Source organism: Cherax quadricarinatus, chromosome 46 (assembly GCF_038502225.1).
Source record: "Cherax quadricarinatus isolate ZL_2023a chromosome 46, ASM3850222v1, whole genome shotgun sequence".
Classification (NCBI taxonomy): Eukaryota; Metazoa; Arthropoda; class Malacostraca; order Decapoda; family Parastacidae; genus Cherax; species Cherax quadricarinatus.
Window position 1 is genome coordinate 3782323 of NC_091337.1, and position 19529 is coordinate 3801851.

The window sequence follows — 19529 nt, forward strand, 5'->3', positions numbered from 1 at the left end:
TTCTAAATATATCCCAGTGATTGCTTGCTTGTCTTTTTAAAACAAGTATAAAATTCAGACTACTATAGGTAGAGCAATTTCAAAAGAAATCCACACCCTAAAGAATAAAATTTCGAGAATGTTTCAGTTCATTTTTAACCAATGCAGTTTTTCCTCTCCGAAGTGCTGCTTCTAGTTGATTGATGTTGGTTTGCCGGTACTTCTGGCCCGGGTCTTCACATGGCGACCCGGCGGTGGCCCCTCGGGTTGGGGGTGTTGCTTCTAGGTCATCAAGTGTCTCTTACATCTGTAACGACAAGATACTCGTACAACAAGCTTTTATAAGCATGTCGTATCGCTGTGTGTTGATTTTTATCAACACTGAGACAAACAATGACTCGGTAGAAGCTTCTTTTGCAGTGTTATTTCTTCACTATCGTCAGCAACAAACTATGGATCCCCCTCTCGTATTCTTCTCATTCATCTCCCCACCCTTTTCTCACTTGTTCTCTCTTCCCTTTTCTCGCTTGCTCTTTTTACCCTTTTCTCGCTTGTCCTCCTTGTCGCTATCCCTCTTTCACCTCCTTTCAGTCATAAAGGGTTCACACTTTTGCAAGATATTACCCAAGGATCCTTTATTAAGAGTTACACACATGGTCCCTGAAATTCTCGACTCTAAAGACGACTCCTCTCAGTCTTTGGAGAATTGTGAAGATTTTCATTAGTTTTTTCCTTTCATTTAAAATGGATATCAGATCAGAGTTGAAATTGGAGGATTCAAATTCTACTTTCACGGGAAACTTTACTGTCACTTCAAAGTGATTTAATTGATAGAATGTCTTGATTGACTTTTGAGTCAAGGTTGAAAAATGAATACTATATAGAAAATTCTTGTAAAAGTTTAATCAAAATAAACTCGAAGCAAAATAAGCTCTTCTGTATTAGTGACTGAAGAAAGAACAATAAACAGCCTTGATGCTAGGGTCGGTCTCTTGGCCCCGCCACCTCTCAAGGGAGGTTCCTGGTGAGGGGCTCTTGATCTAGGAAAATGGATCTGTGCTCCAGTTCTCTGAATTGAGCCTGAATACCTTCCATCCCCCTCCCAAATGCGCTGTATAATCCTACTGGTTTAGCGCTCCCCCATGATTATAATAATGGGTCCCGCGAAGTGGATCTTCACCTTTCCTTATATCAGATCTGATTACCTCCCAGTCTCCACGTGCAGGATGACCCTTAAGCATTTAGAGCTTCATACTGTGTTAAATTATTACACAAAAGTGAGAGGAAGAAAAGCAGTCAACTATTTTAAAAAAATCTCATTTTTTTTATTGCAAATCTTTTAAATATTCGTGGACACGTGATTTTAAAGATTTATGAACACTAATGACTCGTAAATTAACTTAATGTGTGTGGCTTCATTTTAGAATTATTACCCAGAATGTTTCTGTAATTGAAATTGTGAGCAAAACATCGACAAGGTGTGTTAACTGTCTCATAAAAGTAGTAGACTCCTTCATGAACCACAACGTTTCACTCGGTGGATGGCTTAATTAAAAGCACAACATTTCACCTCCCACAAAGTTTTATCACGTTACTTGATAAAGCCATATGTGTGGGCGAACTGTTGTTAATGACATTCACTAAATCTTAAGTCACCCCTAAGACACTGCTTATATATAGGTCAAGATGAACTTAACGATAGAAACAAGTGTGACTGATAATGTATTTCGACCTTCTGGTATGATCTCGGTTGACGGTGGAAATATACAATCTATATCATGTTTGTGTCTCCATGTAAGTGTTGACTGTTAGAGAAAAGTATTCACTGTACTTAAGAAAACACACACACACACACACACACACACACACACACACACACACACACACACCACTACATCCTACACACACCATCCCATACCCCACCACTACATCCTATTCTCCTTTTCTTCCTCAGCCGCTACCGCCGCCGCCCCCTTCTCCTCCCTAACACGGTCACCTGAACGTTGAGAAATTGATTCGACATACATACCAGATTCTCGCCTCCCTCATCCCCCTTCATTCACCTCCTGGAGAACCAATAGGCAGGCGTTCGAGCGCGACATACTCTTGCGTATTATAGGGAAGATAAATCGTGAACCTGGCGATTACAGAGGGAGAGAAGGGGTGGGCGATTTATTGGGGTGGGGGGTGGATAGCGGATTTATCGCTTGGATGTAATTCGAGTAACTCTCCCTCTCCCTCCCTTCCCCCCTCCCCCCACTCTCTCTCTCTCTCTCTCTCTCTCTCTCTCTCTCTCTTAGTGTCCTGCAAATGCCAGTCGAAACAATATCTTCAGGTATTTTATTTTAATTCCCAATGTTTTGTATGATTTTGGTGGCCAGCATCCTGGTGGCAGATCTGAGCACCTGTGCACAATGATGCTAGCTCACCTGGAGACATGTATATGATGAAACGCTCCAAGATCAGCTTCAAGTGTACCTTTGCACTCAGTGCAAAGGTACACTTGAAGCTCATCACGCCACTTCTGTGCTTTATATGTATGTATAACAGAGACCAGGATTCGAGTGAGAGGCGGGACCAGGCTACTTAATTAAATAGTTAACATCACCAATACATACACAGAAAAAGAAACACCATAAAAACGCACGCACACTAACGCACGTATCTATGGACGTTAGGCAAATGTAACAAGCTAAATTACCCAAGGATCAGTCCTTGAACCCATAATGTAATTGATTACCTTTCATAAGAAAAAGATAAGTTCAGTGTTTTAACTAAAAATTAATTCGATGGAGATGAGAAACAAAAGTGAAACATTGACAGAGGGGGCAAATATCTATTGCATTTTAATCACAAAAAATGTAGGTTTATATAGAGTGAGCTGGGAAAATCGACCAGGAGAAAAGCATTTGTAGTGATATGTAATGCGAAGATGCATATTTGTTTTAGATGTTTCGCTCAAGTCTGAAAACTCCTGGCGAAACATCGAAAATAAAAGCTTGCTTTGCATTACAGATATTTAGACTGGCTTGTCGACTTGTCGACCAGATAAGCATCTCCTTCCATTAACAAAGTAAAGAGCTTTAGCGTTTGTATAACATGAAACACATTTTCGAAGGCGCTAATAAAATCTCATCAACTTCCTGAAGATAAGGAGATCTTCCATCAGGAGTCTAAACAAGAAGTCGTTCACACGACTGCCTCCCAGCATACATAAGGGGGATTACCAACAGACCCCTGGCTGTCTTAAGCAGGCACTGGACAAGCACCTAAAGTCGGTACCTGACCAGTCGGGCTGTGACTCGTACGTTGGATTGCTTGCACCCAGCAGTAACAGCCTGGTTGATCAGGCCCTGATCCACAATGAGGCCTGGTCACAGTCCGGGCTGCGGGGGCGTTGACCTCCGGAACTCTCTCCAGGTAAACTCCAGATAAACAGGTACAACTAGCCGGTCTTCCAAAATCATACACGCAGAGAGGAGTGAGTGAGCGAACAGAGCCAATCGAGCAGGTTTTCTCTGAATTCCTGGAGGTCAACTCAATGCATGGATTCAAAAGCAGATATGACAGAGATTAAGTGGGCAGTAAGCCAAACTAGTTCATCGAAGTGTGAAGGTATGGCTGTAAAGATGGAGATGAGTTACTTCCCCCCTCCTCCCCTAAGACATTAGATAAGTAAACTAAGTGTAAATATTCAGAGGTTTGCAACCAAACTAGACACTGCATCGAGGAACATGATGCTTGAATTAAGCCTGAATACCTTCCACATGCCCCACAGGTGCTGTATAATCCTGCGGGTTTAGCGCTTCCCCTTGATAATTCGTTTCCATATAGAAATGGATCAAAAAGTAATGGAAGAAAGTGCCCTACATGATTTCGGAAGTAGACGAGAGGGGACTCAAAAGACTGGTTAGTAAGTAATAATTGCTGGCCGAGGGCTGCGTACATTTATTTTTTTTTAAACGGTTAAGAATTAATAACGGCAATTGATTGTAGGTAAGTGCGTGGAGCCAAGAGCCGAGAAAACTACCTACGTAAACACGACTATGCGTTCGAATTGGTTAGTACATGTCGGTAAATACAACTTTATTAGCATTGCTCACTGACTACAGTTGTGAGATGGTGGAGATTGTTCCCATTATCTCACACAGCTCAGTACTACTCACTGGTTAAAATTGTGATGGCAACTTTGCGAGTACAACTGTGAATATACCACTGTTAGTGCCTCTTTGATAGAATCTCTGTAAATACAATTTGGTGAGTACATCTCGGAGAGAACACTCAGGAAAATGAGTGAGAGAAAGATAGAGAGAGAGAAATGAATGTATGAGAGAAATGAGTGTGAGGGAGAAATGAGTATGAGAGGGAAATGAGAGAGAGATAGAGAGATAGTGGGGGGAGGTAGGTGAGAGCATGTAAGGGGGGGTAGGGAGAGGAAGGGAGTGGAGCCAGGTGGTCAGGTCCTCTCTGAATACTTTATTGGTCACGCATGATCCCGTGCTGGCTAGCGTGGGCTAAATTTCGGTAGAAATACTTCCAGCGAATTACCTTTCTCAGTAGAGGCTAAACAAAATTACGTTCATTGATTATTAAACTCGGTAACATTTTCTGGTTTAAGTGTGGGGTGATATTTTTTTATTAACGATTTTGAGAATCGAGTGACCCATTTCGAAACAAAAAGGTGCAGCCGTGTATATATATAGAATTTAGGTGAGCATGATTTTTTTACGATACTGAGACAGTGAAGAGTGTGAGTCACTAGTAGAAGAGAATATATCTTATCTGGACGATTCTTGCTACATAAAAGACACTGTTTTCTCTCTGCTGTTCTTCCTAGGTTTAAAAAGCCGTTTCTCTCTCTCTCTCTCTCTCTCTCTATCTGCTGTTCTTCCTGGGTTTAGAAAGCCGTCTTCTCTCACTTTCACTGTTTCTCCTATGATGAAAATTCCTCTCACCTAGTTAGATCTTTCCAAGAAGCAGCCAGCATCCTCTCAAATTTCATTCAGTTCTTCAATGTTGGTTTACCAGTGCTTGAAGCAAGGTCTGCGCTGTCCAATGTAACCCGCCTGCCTATTTCGTTAATGGTGGATGATTATACGTAAAAAATCAGTTAATTTGTCAGGCTAGAGCAGCCTACATGTAGGTTATCCGTTGTCAGTTCTGCAGGTCACCGCCTCCACGGCCAGGTCCCAGACTAGGCCCCGGAGTTGCTGCCCTGATCGCTTAAGGTATTGGTGCCCGCCGCCCGTAGTCCAACGTATGCACCACAACCCACTTAACAATGCATGTTAAAAGCGCAGGGATAGAAGAGTGCTAAACCCGAACTCTGTTTTGAGGACGGGATGCCCACCCAGCCTGTCACGGGTAAGCAAAACTGTCCTCTTTAATGTTGAAAATGGTATATATTAAAAATGGTATAAAATACCGAAAAGTCGATTATTAAGACACAATAGTTGGGTATCTTTAGTGCTGAAACTTGGACCAAACTAGCATTCTTCAGTCAGATTCAGAGGCAGCAGGTATAGTACGGAAATAAAGACGAACTGATTACATTTTCATTTCACTACAGCATCTGCTGCATTTGTATTTAACTGAAGAAACCTACTGTGTAGGCGAAATGTTTCAAGAACAACGATTTCCAACTGCTGCACATGTGTCGTCCTCTTTAATACTGGCTGGAAGATCTCGGCCATGAAAATAATGCCCGTGACGAGTCCAGGTGGAACTTTGCACCCACGATCTCACCTCGGCCTCACGACGTCACTTTACCCCCCCCCTCCCCCTGTCCTCTGTACCTGATCTTTATTCTTGACCCTTGTGGATTACCCTTGTACATGGCCTTTGTGCATGGCCCTTTTACTCGACCATGCTGGTATGACCTTTTCAGTAATCTAGTCGCCCAGGTTCCTGTGTGATACTCCCGATTTTCCAGAGTTCCTAGACTAGCGTGGAAAACTGTGGTTCTCCATGTTATATTTATTCATACATTCCGTATAACTGATCTTTCTGGCTCTCTCTTCTGTGAGGTCACAGACCCTGAGCTGCTTTGGGGATTAGCGTGGACGGTTACAAAGCATGGCTTGCTTCTGCAGTGTTTTAAAAATTGAGGTTGGAGAGTTGAAGGAGGAGGTCTTGCTTCTCCAGGAGGAGATTAGGAGGCTGAAGGTCCACCTTAATGGGTCTGGGAGAGAGTGTGAGGTGGCTGGAGTTGTGGGGAATGAGGCTTCTAGCAGTGAGGTGCAGTCTGTCTCTCGCTGTGAGGAGGCTGTAGGTGGGGAGGTAGCAACGGCTACCAGCAGTGAGGTGCAGTCCAGCACCTGCTACAAGTGGCGAGTGGTAACCAGTAATGGGAGGAGAATCAGAATAAGGAAAGCTAAGAGTGAAGATCTGAAGGTAGGAAATCGCTTCTCTGTTCTTCAGGATGAATGTACTTCAGTGGCCAGTGAAGGTAAGGGTACTACTGCCCCTGCTAACAGAGGTAAGCGCATTCTTGTGGTTGGTGACTCTCAGGTAAGATATATTGACCGTGCTTTTTGTAATAGGAATAAGATGAGAGATAGAGTGTGCTTCCCTGGAGCTGGTGTTGGGGACATAGTTAACAGGCTGGATAATATCATGTCAGGTAATGGGAACAAGCCCATTATCTGTCTCAGTGCTGGTGGAAATGATATTGGGAAGGGTAGGAGAGAAGAGCTGCTAGATAAGTACAGGTCAGCTATAGATTTCATTAAGTCTAAGGGAGGGGTCCCAATCATATGTAGCATATTGCCTAGAAGGGGAGTAGGAAATGAATGGTTGTCTAGGGCAATTGGTGTAAATTGCTGGCTAGACAGATACTGCAAGGAACTTGCAATCCCATTCATTGACAACTGGAACAACTTTTATGGCAAACATGATATGTATGCAAGGGATGGGGTACATCTCTCTGGGGCTGGGGTGGTAGCACTTGCAAACTCAATTGAGAAGGCCATTGGTGAAATGCCTATGATTTTAAACTGATAGAAGATAGAGGTATGGGTGTGTGTGGGAAACAAGCAGGTTGCAATACTAGGGTTGGAAACAGTAAATGTATAAAAGGCATTCAGCATGAAGTTATAAATAAAGGCAATAGATCAGGTCAGCAAACAAAGGGGGACAGCAGAGGGCAGCAAGGGACTAGCTCCCTTAAGGTTTACTATACTAATAGCAGGAGTGTAAGAAATAAGATAGATGAGCTAAGATTAATTGCAAGTGCAGGAAACATAGATATTATTGCTATAACAGAGACCTGGCTCAATCTGAAAGATAGAGAGATGCCCTCTGAATGTCACATACAAGGCTATAAATTATTCCACACTGACAGGGTCAACAGGAAGGGTGGTGGAGTAGCGATGTATGTCAGAGACAATTTAAATTGTTGTGTTAGACAAGATATAAAATTAGAAGCGTCGGCCACTGAATCTGTTTGGTTACAGCTTCTCGAGGGCCGAGAAAAACTAATTTTGGGTGTAATTTACAGGGCCCCAAATCTTGATAGGGAGTGCAGTAAACTTCTATGGGACGAAATTCGTAAGGCATCTACATACGAAAATGTTGTGCTAATGGGAGATTTCAACTATAGACAGATTGACTGGAGCAATTTGACAGGAAATTTAGAGTCAGGTGACTTTCTTGATACGATCCAGGATTGTTTTTTAAAACAGTTTGTGACAGAGCCAACTAGGGGAAATAACCTCCTTGACTTGGTTCTTGCCAGTAGGGAAACACTAATTAATAATCTTGAGGTTAATGATGAGCTTGGGGAAAGTGATCACAAATCACTCAGTTTTAATATATCATGGAATTCCCCTAATAATGGCAATCAAGTCTCCGTCCCTGACTTTCGCTTGGCTGATTTCATAGGACTGAAAAATTACTTAGGTGGGCTGAACTGGAATGACCTGACTAAGGGTCAGGTAGGTGGTGATGGTTGCCGATATGACGCTTTCCAGGGCATAGTTCTAGCTGCTCAGTCAAATTATGTTCCAAATAGGGAAATCAGATCAAACAAAAATGATCCTAAATGGATGAACAATAGATTAAAATATCTGATTGGTCAAAAGAGAGGCATATATAGGCAAATCAAAAGAGGAGAGGGACAATTAAGAAATCAATATATTCAGTTAAAGAGAGAAATAAAAAAGGGAATTAGAAAAGCAAAAAGAGATTATGAGGTTAAAGTTGCAAGAGAATCGAAGACTAACCCAAAAGGATTCTTTCAGGTATACAGAAGTAAGATCAGGGACAAGATAGGCCCACTCAAAAGTTCCTCGGGTCAGCTCACTGACAGTGATAAGGAAATGTGTAGAATTTTTAACACATACTTCCTCTCAGTTTTTACACAGGAGGATACCAGCGATATTCCAGAAATGATAAATTATGTGGAACAGGACGATAATCTGTGCACGATTAGGGTCACAAGTGACATGGTCCTTAGGCAAATAGATAAATTAAAACCTAACAAATCCCCAGGCCCTGATGAACTGTATGCAAGGGTTCTAAAGGAATGTAAGAGGAGCTTAGCAAACCTTTGGCTAATCTTTTCAACACATCACTACAAACTGGCATGGTGCCAGATAAGTGGAAAATAGCAAATGTGATACCTATTTTCAAAGCAGGTGACAGGTCCTTAGCTTCGAACTATAGACCAATAAGCCTAACCTCCATAGTGGGAAAATTTATGGAGTCAATAATTGCCGAGGCAGTTCGTAGCCACCTTGAAAAGCATAAATTAATCAACGAATCTCAGCATGGTTTTACAAAGGGGCGTTCCTGCCTTACGAATTTATTAACTTTTTTCACTAAGGTATTTGAGGAGGTAGATCATGGTAATGAATATGATATTGTGTATATGGACTTCAGTAAGGCTTTTGACAGGGTCCCACATCAGAGACTATTGAGGAAAATTAAGGCACATGGAATAGGAGGAGAAATTTTTTCCTGGATAGAGGCATGGTTGACAAATAGGCAGCAGAGAGTTTGCATAAATGGGGAGAAATCAGAGTGGGGAAGCGTCACGAGCGGTGTTCCACAGGGGTCAGTGTTGGGCCCCCTGCTGTTCACAATCTACATAAACGACATAGATGAGGGCATAAAGAGCGACATCAGCAAGTTTGCCGATGACACCAAAATAGGCCGTCGAATTCATTCTGACGAGGACATTAGAGCACTCCAGGAAGATTTGAATAGACTGATGCAGTGGTCGGAGAAGTGGCAGATGCAGTTTAATATAGACAAATGCAAAGTTCTAAATGTTGGACAGGACAATAACCATGCCACATATAAACTAAATAATGTAGATCTTAATATTACGGATTGCGAAAAAGATTTAGGAGTTCTGGTTAGCAGTAATCTGAAACCAAGACAACAGTGCATAAGTGTTCGCAATAAAGCTAATAGAATCCTTAGCTTCATATCAAGAAGCATAAATAATAGGAGTCCTCAGGTTGTTCTTCAACTCTATACATCCTTGGTTAGGCCTCATTTAGATTATGCTGCACAGTTTTGTCACCGTATTACAGAATGGATATAAATGCTCTGGAAAATGTTCAAAGGAGGATGACAAAGTTGATCCCATGTATCAGAAACCTTCCCTATGAGGATAGACTAAGGGCCCTGAATCTACACTCTCTAGAAAGACGTAGAATTAGGAGGGATATGATTGAGGTGTATAAATGGAAAACAGGAATAAATAAAGGGGATGTAAATAGTGTGCTGAAAATATCTAGCCTAGACAGGACTCGCAGCAATGGTTTTAAGTTGGAAAAATTCAGATTCAGGAAGGATATAGGAAAGTACTGGTTTGGTAATAGAGTTGTGGATGAGTGGAACAAACTCCCAAGTACAGTTATAGAGGCCAGAACGTTGTGTAGCTTTAAAAATAGGTTGGATAAATACATGAGTGGGTGTGGGTGGGTGTGAGTTGGACCTGATAGCTTGTGCTACCAGGTCGGTTGCCGTGTTCCTCCCTTAAGTCAATGTGACCTGACCTGACTAGGTTGGGTGCATTGGCTTAAGCCGATAGGAGACTTGGACCTGCCTCGCATGGGCCAGTAGGCCTGCTGCAGTGTTCCTTCGTTCTTATGTTCTTATGTTCTATTCTCTGTTCAACCAAACCACCTCAGTCTAAAAATAGATTATTAATGTATTTATTTTTATCATTATTATTAGCCATGGTTAATGGGAAGGGAAGATTGCTCACGTTCCATGGATCAACAGACCTTCAAGAATATCATGGTCCCCTCTCTTTCCTCCCCCCCCCCCTCTTTCCTCCCTCGCTCTCTCCCTCGCTCTGCACCCTTTCTCTCTATCTCACATTACCATATGAGCAATTCGGATCGATTGGGAAGACAATTTCAGCCATCTGCGACATTGTTAAGCGGAGTTTTGGGCACCTGTGATAACCGAGGGTACCTGACACCACTGAAAACGTTTAAGTGGGGTTTCTGCCACAACTGACAATAGTAGTTACAGTAAATGAGGTTTCTGTTTCCAGTGCCACCAGCTGCCAGATGGGTTTCCGCCACCTGTGGCATTAGCTGATGGGTGGGTTTCTTGCACCAACACCAGCTGCGAGGAGTCCCTCCCTGTGACAACAGCTGGTGCATTTTTGCAACCAAGATATAACAAACGGAAATCTAATATTGTTCAGGCGTTTTGTCTGCGAGAAATTTAATTTAGTTATTGTTAAATCCCGGTTAAGAGTTGGGATATAACAACAGCTGTGAAATAACTCATAGGATTAAAAAAAAGTAATTGAAAATCATACGTAACCTACACTGTAGTGTTTCGTGAATAAATTCATGGCTGTATTACCAACTCATTACAACTGGAACCAGATCTAGAACCTGCAAGTAGGTCATTACAGCTGCAACTTGATTAGCTATCGTTACATTGATGTCCTGGACCCCTTACGTGTTTGCCTTTGACCCATTATGTGATTCTGGTGTTTTGGCTACCCCTCACAGGATGGGTGTGGGGTGGACGATAAAGCTATTAAAATACACGTGCAGTGAATGAACGTTACGCACACGAAACATGGCGAAAAGTTCCTCGATAAAATATCCTAGCATTACACGTGTGTGTGTGTCTTCACAATTGTTGGTAAATTCTTCAACAGGTGGAATAATGTAAAAAAAAAAAAGGCCCCCGCCAATTTTTTTTTTTTTTTTTTTTTTTTTTTTTTTTTTTTTTTTTTTTTAATTTGTTTCTATGGCCTGTAGGCTCCTAGAAGCAATACTCCAACTGCTAACCAACTCGTGTGGAAATTTTGGCACAGTTCCTCCTACGATTGGATTCAGAGGAGTATTGCTAAGGTCAATGAAGGAAAAATACCGGTAAAAAAAAAAAAACGCGATTTTGTGATTTTTTTTTTTTTTTTTCCTGCTGAGAGCTCGTTCTGCACGAGAACTTTATTTATCATTATGCTGTTGTTAATATAGACTACGAAGATGACTTGTCAAAATGAAAACTCGTTTATTGGTAAAAAAAAAAAATTAACATTGTCTCGGCTTCCATCGCTCGGGTAAAATGTCTGATAAAGAAGTGTAAAGAATGAAGCATGACTGAAGCACAGTTGGAAAGTACATTCTAGTCTAGTTTATTTTCGTGCTTCTGGTGACGCTTGCAGCAGTCAGGTACACGACAGGCAATGGAGAGAGCGAGAGAGCGAGCGAAGCTATTACTAGTTTCGTTTAGGAGTGAGCGAAACTTGGTGCTAAACAAAAGGCTATTCTGAACTGTCTTTATAATTTGACGCTTCTCTCCATTTTTGAGTTTCTGATGGTGACTAAGATGGCTGATGTGACAGTATCGATTTTAAATGCTGAGAATTAGTTGGGAGAGGCTTGATCAATTTTATGGGAAGAAGCTGCACCTTATTTTTTTGTGAAGGATTCTTGATTCAAGGAACTGAAGCTACTTCACTAAATGGGATGAAATTTCCATTCGACAGAGGCTGTATAACTTCCTGCGGTGTACATTATTTTCCGTGAATATAATACTGTGTCTTCTGGATCGCGAGGACTGAAAACATATTAAGATTTTTAGAAAGAGACTTAATTTTAAATGAGTTATTGCTAATTGACCAATTTGACCTATTCGGCACATGTATTATATACGTATATGTACACACACACACACACACACACACACACACACACACACACACACACACACACACACACACACACACACACTTGGAAGTTGAAGACTCAGATGAATCAAAGGGATGTTAGGAAGTATTTCTTCAGTCATAGAGTAGTCAAGCCGTGGAATAGCCTAGAAAGTGAAGTAGTGGAGGCGGGAACCATACATAGTTTTTAGGCGAGGTATGATAAAGCTCATGGAGCAGGGAGAGAGAGGACCTAGTAGCAATCAGTGAAGAGGCGGGGCCAGGAGCTATGACTCGACCCCTGCAACCACAAATAGGTGAGTACAAATAGGTGAGTACACACACACACAATCACTCGCATCATCAAGCAGCACAAGCACTCATGCACACAAACTGTACACACAGGAGTACACACAGACTGACACGCGCACACATAAATACACCCTTCTCTCTCCCTCGACACCACCACAAAACATTATTACACCTCGCCTCTGTCACGCACACGGGCTGCAACACACACGACTGCAACACGCACACAAAACAACACGATCTCGTACACACGACTGACGACACGGGCCACAAATTACAATTATCACCTCAACATGTATGCTTATGAATGTGTGTGTGTGTATGTATGTATATTTTATATATATATATATATATATATATATATATATATATATATATATATATATATATATATATATATATATATATAAATAATAATAATGTGCCGAATAGGCAGAACTTGCGATCTTTGCTTAAATAGCAACGATCATCTTGCCATATAGGACAAGCGAAAATTTGTGTATGCAATAATTTCGCCAAAATCATTCTGAACTTAACGAAAAAAAAAAATATTTCACTGTGTTTGTTTAGTATTAAATTATTGTAAACAAATACAAAATATATTTAGTTGGGTTAGGCTAAAATAAATTGTTCTTGTTATAATAAGGTTAGGCAAGTTTTCTAAGATTGTTTTGGAGCAAATTTAAAAATTTTTACATTAACATTAATGAAAAAAATATATCTTTAAACGTATAAGAGGAAAACTTTAGAAAGGACTTAATTTTAAATGAGTTCTTGCTAATTGACCAGTTTTACATATTCGGCACGACATATATATATATATATATATATATATATATATATATATATATATATATATACAATGTGTATAATATATATGGAATTTCACTATATTTCTGCAGTGGTTATTTTTCATTTTGTGACATCACCTGTTTATTGTGATTACAATATTTTTCATACGCACAACAAAAATATACATGACTTGCCATACGCTCATGGTATGTACATACAACCATGTACACGCATGCTGCCGACCACACACGCACAGCACCCAAGGAAATGTATAATTACATTGACACGAGGCGAACGACACCAGCCCGTGGTGCTTACATGATGAGTCAGTGATATGTACACATACTAAGGAGCCTTTTAGTTCACATAACACGTGTTTACACACACACACACACACACACACACACACACACACACACACACACACACACACACACACACTCCATTACTCACATGGCTAGTTTCCTGAGCCCAGAAAAACCATGAAAACGATATGATTCGCGTGTAACACGCACATGACACGCAAGTGAGATGCACACAAACTCGCAGTAAAGCGAACTTTCATGAACACGCACACGTGTGTGTGTGTGTGTGTGTGTGTGTGTGTGTGTGTGTATGTATATATATATATAATTTATATATATATGTACATATCCATCCCCGTCAGTTGCGTGTATATAACATACCGTGCAGGTTTTCAGAGTATATTTAGCGATTGTTTGAATGAAGCAGGTATCCAAGGCAAGAACAACTCGCTCCTGTCCTCTCTTCCCCATTCCCTTGTTGTAGCTTATTAGGCCCTGTTAATTCTGATAACTGCTCCCGCTAGAGCACGATATATCTAGTTAAATCCTGTGCTTGCAAAGTGCTTGTCGAGCTAGCTGTTAAATGACTGTTTTTCCATCGTAGAGGTTAAATGTTACCGGTCTTCATTAGGTTTGTTTCTGGGTGCTGGTCCGAGTTTGGTTGCTCTTCTCTCTACCCTTCCCAGCATAACTTCGTCTTTTAAGTAATTTGGATAACGAAACTGAATGGCATATTAAAAAATGCTGTCTAACAGGTAAATTACAATGTTAGTATTATTCCCGGCCATTAATGTTCCAAGCTTCTAGTTATAAAACTTCAAGTTTTGATAGCTTTGCTGCTCGCATATATAGGCATTGCTTTGCTAAAACGGTCCATGTAAATAATTAAAGGTAGACAGCCGAGGATTTTATGCCTGTCACGACTTGCTAGTTGAGTCGAGACTTCCCTATAAAAAAAAATCTGTGGTGGGTTACAGTTAATGACCATTACAGATTTCATAAGGATTCTTAGTGCTGGGGCAAAATGAACTCTGTGGCTCAGTGGCAGAGGCGCTGGTCTGGTAATCTCAGACCTGGAGCTAGAATTTCGTCACACGAACACTTCATTTCGAGAGCAGCTGTGATACGGCCCCTGAGGCCAGGAGCCAATAATGCCGGTGATTGTAATTCAAGAGGAGGGGCCAGGAGCTGTGATCCTTTCGTTCGCAAACACGTCTAGGTGACCGCACGAATGCACTCCAACACACACGCATGCACGCAAGAATGATTGTAGCGAGTGAGATCTCATCCCTTGGTTCCCCTGCAAACACAAATAGCTCAACTAATCACATACACCATGCCCACTCATTATTAAATAAGCACACAGCACCACGACACAAACCTGGAAGTCTTCGCATGCCACAGAATGCATTTAAATTGTCTTACCAACACGGACTCAGGAAACTCTTGCCATTAAGCTTACCACACTGGTTCGCCTGACCTTCCTAAAACAACATTAGCGACCCTAAGCACTCTGGCCAAACTTTTACCATAAATATGAAAAGTGTTAGAAAGTTTAGCAATATAATTATAATTTAATTTATTTCTTGGCTTAAAATATTCTTAAGAGCCTTCCTAAGCCAATTATATTCCTTAATTTTGCTTGTACTTTTCTGATCTTTACTTATTCATGTATAAAATTATCAGTATCTCTTGAACTTCTTTTCGTTCAAGTCTGAAAAAGTTCCTTTGTCTTGTATATTTCTTTCTTGTTAGTAGTATTTATTCATGTTTTTTTTGTTTTTATTATCTTGGGTGTTTTTATTTGTTGCACCAATTTCTATTCGTGAGCGCCAATTGATTTATTAAGTCAATACTTATCACTCTGACGGTGTCGATTCTCTTTATTTGGATTCTGAACTACAAAAAGTATAAAATTAGATACATCAGCAAATTTTGCTTTATGAAAAAGCAATCACACTGCATACTTGCTGTCACAGACTGTAGCTCTTTAAATGTGGCGTTGAGTGCTGAATCTCTCAAAACTGCGCATGCAGTCAAGAGTAATTGAGAGGCTGTGGGCAGTAGAGAATCAGCTCTCGACCCCACATGTGAGGGAGTACAATTAGGTGAGTAGGCAAAATCTTGCCTCAGTTGTAAACTTTGTAACAAAAAAAAATACCTCTTCGATACCAGGAAGTATTTTCATTCACATCATACACCGAACACAAGCTAATCTTCCAGCATGAAGCACCAGTTTACGGTGGAGCCTGCACCTAGTCAGATCATATTGTAACTCGGGTAAGATTAAAGATTTGCAGTCAAACTAGTTCTAGAGCAGAGCATAAGCTATGATACACAAACTACTCAAATCTTGGCCAGACTTTTATATTGCACTCTAGACCTTCCACTCCCTCCTTGAATCCGAAATGCCGAAATCCTCCGTTTATTAACAATTGGCAGATAGAAAGCAACTCCCAGAAGAAAATGCAACAAAAGAGTCTGGCACAAAGAGAAGATGCCAGCCACTTCTTTCATACCTCTACCAAAAGCCGCGACCCAGGATGCCCAGAGGCGCAGGTGTCAGAGGCTGAAAGCCGCTACCCTCGGTAATGATAAGTAAACAAACGCTGGTTCCCTCTCCTCACTCACTCACTCCCCACCACGGCTTGTATACCGCCCAACGTGTCCTTGAATTTTCCCTGTACTGCTTAGTTTGTAATTTTTTTAGCGTTTGGGTAGCGATATGGTGATCGAGTGGCAGTTTTCAGCCATTAGTTATTGCAGATATGATGATGATATCTTGGGGAAAATGTCGATCTTCCACATAGCCTTGTTTGACGCTGCCGAAGGAAAACACATGATGGGTAACAGACACCATTCACACCTAAGGAGAGATATGCACATATATCCTGTTCCCCATTATTTTGCCTCCCTGTTTACTTCTGGTTACTCCGTTGCTTCCAGTCTGAGGGGGTTATATTTGCCCTTGGGTCAGTGCATTCACTATATCTTCCGCTCGAACTCCCAAATATACTCTGGGTTGGCTTTTGCGCCCACGAGCGCTTTTTCTCCCAGTGCTACGAAGCGTTGTCCTGCAAACGTTTCTCGTCTCTTGCAGGAAAATCTACTATGGCTGAGAGCTCTGGCAAAGCGGCTCATACTGAAAAAACAGAGCGTAGGCGAGGCTCTGTTTTGAAAGTAAAAAAAAAAAATAAAAAAGCAAGAAAAACAAAATTTTTGAAAGAAACGCCTGAATGAAGGAGAAGGAAATGACGGAAAGTTAATGATGAAAGAAATATCTGAAGCAGAAGTGATAGAAAAAGGGAAAAATTTTCAAAATTTAAGGAGAGAGAGAGAGAGAGGATGCCGAGGAAGAAGAGCACCGCAGAAGAGGAGATAAATAAGCCAGTCTACATAAGGGGTCAATATATGCATGCCAGTCTTCCTCCAGGTAGTCCAGTGGGGGAAGACAACTGGAAAGACAACTGAAGACATGATGCAGTGCCTGGCAGGAAAGTGATGGAAAGTGAAGTTTAATTCGTACTTATGTAGGAGGAAGAGATTGAAGAAAGGAAGTTGCGAGAGGCTGTGGTACATAGAGAGAGGCATAGACAATAAGCACCAGAGGGTGGAATAGATACGGAGAGACATTCATCGAAGAGAAAATGAAAAGCAAGTAGAATTGCAAGAAAGAGTGAAGGTGAGAAAATAAGAGAATAACAGAATGAGAAATTCTGAATCATAATTTCAACATAGCACATTAGACAGAAGCTGATAGTAAATGTCCAAATGATAATTCTTGAGGAGGAGAAGGCAGCTCTGAGAAATATAGAAAAAAAAGCAGGACTACACTGCCTTCAAGAGGGAGCTGGACAGATACCTAAAGTCAGTGCCGGATCAGCCGGGCTGTAGTTCTTACGTTGGACTACGTGCGGCTAGCAGTAACAGCCTGGTTGATCAGGCCCTGTTCCACCGGGAGGTCTGGTCGTGGACCGGGTCGCGGGGGCGTTGATCCCCGGAATACCCTCCAGGTAGACTCCAGGTAAGAATTTCCATAAAGGTCCTCACTGAGGAAACTGTAATGTCAGAAAGTGGAAGAGAATGGATGAAGGAGTGGAGACTAAATAATGTCAAAATTAAACGAATGTAACTCTTCAAAAGCAATGACACCCTCAAAGGAAGGGGTCTCCTTGGTTACTGAGAAGAGGGAACAACTTCATTCAGCCTCAGTGCATTACTTTATTCCCAAATCAAAGCTTCATTCTTGATAACTTGATTCCTTACCTTACTCCATTCATTCCCGGTATTTAATTTCAATTATTTACTTTTCCCAGCTCACAGTTTCTTACCAGTATTCAAGTTCGTTCATTCCTAGGGCGTAAGTAACTTCAGTAAGCAAGAGGACGGAACTATATTAATTCCAACAATATACTTTCCCAGTAACTTCATTTACTCCCGGTATGTAACCATTTCCAGTATGTAATATCATTCACTCCCAGTACGTAATTCTAGGAAAGAATTAGTCCCAGTCACGTACTAAATCCTCTGTGTTAATTAGTACCAGTTTAATAAAAAAAGGTAGGCATTGCCACGCAACGAAAGCGAACATTTGAGTAGGATCTAGAACATATTCAAGTGAATAGAACCTAGGAATAAGTAACAGATAAGAACGTAATTAACAAGTCTGTATTCATTTCAAATGAGTACCAGGTTTTCGAAAAGAAATTTGATGGTCTAGCTAAGACCTGAGTCGCTGTCACTCGCCCTGACCGCGCCACTCACCATGATTGGATCTTTACCTGCCTTTGAGGCAACACTTCAATTAGCAGGATGCCCCTCACCTGTAACCCTAGCTAAGGTAAAAAAAAAAAAATAAAGGCTTTGCCTCGAGTTTGATTTTTAGCTTTTGCCCCTTTTTTTTCCCCCTGTTTTTTCTTCTTCCCCTTCTTTCCCCCTCTCTCTCTCTCCCCTCTCTCTCTCTCTCTCTCTCTCTCTCTCTCTCTCTCTCTCTCTCTTTTCACAGGGGTTTTACAATTAGATCCTACTTTTGACAAACTTTTTCAGGTTAAAAATTCCCCATTGGGCTAGGCCTAACCACTCAGCCTTTTAAAGCATTTTTATTGTTTTAGACATCAAGAGGGAAAAATGAAGGGGCCCCTGTGGGGCATTTTATTTTTATAACTATTTATCTCGTTGACATAATTTCTTTTAATGTTTTTACTCAGCATCCGGGATAAGATTAGATGGGGTAGTTCTGGAGAAAGTCCCAATGGGTTTTTGTTTCTGTCCGCTTGTGAAAAAACGCCCCTGTCCCCAAGTGGATCGGGGTATTTTGACAAAATTTGGTTTTGAATTGAAAAAAGCAACTCTTGGGTTCTTTTCCCAAAAGGGTTGCTGTCTAATTTAAACCTTTTTCTTTTCGGTATTTATTCAAAATTTGGGCCGAATAAAGTAAGGGCCCACACATCCCTCCTATTTGAAGGCTCTGCTGAAATGACAGATCATCCAGGATGGGGCCAGGGGGATGGGCGTCTTTCTCTGTTTCTCCTCGCAGTCGCAGATGAGGGGGGGGCAAAAAAAAGTGGGGCAATTGGTGTGAGTCTTTTGCCTCGCAGATCTTTTAATCTGCAAGCAAAGCGGATGGCGAATGCGGCTTCGGCTGCCTTTTTTGCAAGATTTAAAAAGGGTTTTTCTGGGGTTTGAGTCAAAATTTTCCCCCAAAAATATCAACTTTTCTGGTGCCAACCCTCCATTTATCCTTATACTGCTGAACCATCATGGTGCCCAGAACAATATTTGCGTTTTTCAGGGAAAAAGTTTTGCCATCCATTTAAGCTGAATTGGGCCCCGTGGTGATTGAGAAAGAGCAGCTGGCATTTCTTCTCTTGGATAATGAAGCAGTGTACAGTCCGATATGCGTGATTCGGGGGGAGATAAGAAGGGCGGAAAAGACATTCCAAACAATGGACCAGGCCCTTCCCGTAAATTGCCCCAATAGGATGCTTTCTGATTCCGTTCCGGAATACGCTTTA

General features: G+C 41.3%; 1 protein-coding gene across 1 annotated transcript in view; it reads right to left on the minus strand.

The window, feature by feature from the left end:
* Positions 1 to 19529, minus strand: part of LOC138854011 (uncharacterized) — a 38152-nt gene that overhangs the window by 1162 nt on the left and 17461 nt on the right. The window lies entirely within an intron of this gene.